Genomic DNA, 2,177 nt, shown 5'->3' with positions numbered 1-2,177 from the left:
TGAAACTGTGCCACGTTTTCTGCCTTTCAGTGATGCACGTGTAAAAGGAACACTTACTGAAAAAGAGAGCGACAACATTTTGCAACCAGCTACACCATCAGTTCCATTGGACACTACAGAGCCTGAACTCCTTTTCCGAGATCATACCATACCTGGAAAGCAAAGATACAATTTGAGGCCGAGACCTATGGACAAATAAACAAAATTTTCCCTTTTTGCTATTTTTGAAAGCGCAGCTCTCCCATCTGAGAAACTTGCTTATTTTTATTTTTCGAACCGCCATCCGGGTTCCGCTGCTAGGGCCGCGATTGCCCAAAGTCTTTGGGGTGCAGCTGACGACGTTAGGTCGACAGTTCTGGTTGATCCAAGGGAGTTGCCCTAGACTGACAGAAGCATTCCTTAGCAGAAACAACCTCCCATCGCGGGCAGCACTTTAGAAAGGATGGAGTTTTTCGAGATGGAGAGACCTGCCAAAACAATGAACTTTAAAGCCAGGATACGTAAAATAATGACAAAGAAAAGCTTTTTGATATTGTGCATTTTCATGTTATTAAGTGTGATGATATTTTTAATAAGTTATGTTTTATTCTCTTCGAGTAACATTTGCACCCACTACATCGCCTATACCTCCTCCTTCTACTGTTTCCCCACACTCTTTTCAACCCCTTCCTGAACACGAATCCGCTAGGAGATTAGAGTTTATTAATAACTCCTTTGTTCAGCTTTTGCACCAACACCAACTAGTAATGAACACGACTAACTGTTGGGTGTGTGGTCTTATGCCTCACACAACGGACAAAGGTATCCCTTATCTGGTCCTGCCTTTCAGCCGCAATGGTTCTGTGTGGGCATACAGAACAATGTTCATATATGCACATGAAGTCTACCCCCTACGTTCTGTGGAAGACAATCCTAAGAATAGTGCTCTAGTTAAGGGTATAGTAGACATGATTAAGGAAGATATTTCCTACGAGACTATCCCTAGAGATGAGACACTAGTATACATAGGATGGAACGTAACCGGATATGGAGCTACTCTGAGTGAGAAACAGCAAGCTAAGAGATCTTCCCCGATTTGGATTGTACCCCATCAGGGTCACCTGTGTTTGCAAGGTACTGGCAGGAATCCCAGGGCTCAGGTAGGGTACAGCATCTGCACTGAAACATATGTTTTTGCAACTCAGACTTCCCCTCCGTTCTTAGCAGCTAAGGGTACCTATTTCATCTGCCATGATAGAGCATATACATGGTTGCCCCCTGACTTTTCGGGCACATGTTTTGTTTTATTCCTGCTGCCTCCCACCTACACAGCGGCGGCAGATTACCACAAGACAAGGATAGTTAGAGGTGTCTTCAGCGAAGAAGACACTGCAGGACAAGAATTTGGGGACTTCGTAAAGGGTTTTCTGCCGTTCTGGGGACCCATGGGTAACAGCAGGAACATAAGGCAATTGACAAGGGTGGTTGAATCCACCGTGGTTGAAACTGCCGGTGCCCTTAGTAACTTGACTGCTGAGCTCCAGTCGGATCGTCTTATGACCCTTCAGAACAGGGTCGCATTAGATGTCATACTTGTAGTCCGAGGTGGGGTATGTAAATTGATCCAATCGAGTTGCTGTGTTTTCATTCCAGATAACGCTCCAACAGTGTACCAGGCCATCTCCAAACTACATAAGATTTCCGAATCTATTCATGTGGATAAAGGGGATTGGTCGTTAATGGGATGGTTCTGGGAACTGATATCCGCCTGGGGATGGAAAATTCTGATGGTCATTGGGATGGTCTTAGCCATTATTTTCCTGTTCTGTCTTTGCGTGCAGTGTGCTCCTGAAATATGTGGCCTCTGTGCTACATCATGTGTAAGGAAACCTGTATCAAGAGACGAGCTAAGTACTAGGATGATGTTACAGCAACATCTCAATGACTTTAGGAATATAGACCTGGACTCAGATTAGCATGAGGATAGGTTAATTGCCTATGTAAGGGCAAAAGGAGGGTTTGTAGTTCTGAAAATTCTGAACTCGTGAATAAAACTTCGTCGTAGCATGACGATTTTTATGTCAAAAGACCGAAAATGGCTAGTACACTATGTACAAGCATTTTCGTCATATTCCAGTAACGATTTCACCTCGAAATCGTTATTTTCGTCCTGAACCCTTGGCTGCCATTTTGTGTAC

At 44.1% G+C, this 2,177-nt stretch overlaps 1 pseudogene; it reads left to right on the top strand.

Moving 5' to 3' along the window:
- The first annotated feature begins 478 nt into the window (after window positions 1-478).
- Window positions 479-1,955, top strand: LOC144825024 (endogenous retrovirus group PABLB member 1 Env polyprotein-like; annotated as a pseudogene).
- Window positions 1,956-2,177: the final 222 nt, after the last annotated feature.

This window comes from Lissotriton helveticus, chromosome 3_1 (assembly GCF_964261635.1).
Source record: "Lissotriton helveticus chromosome 3_1, aLisHel1.1, whole genome shotgun sequence".
Lineage (NCBI taxonomy): Eukaryota > Metazoa > Chordata > Amphibia > Caudata > Salamandridae > Lissotriton > Lissotriton helveticus.
This window is presented reverse-complemented; position numbering and strand designations above follow the sequence as displayed.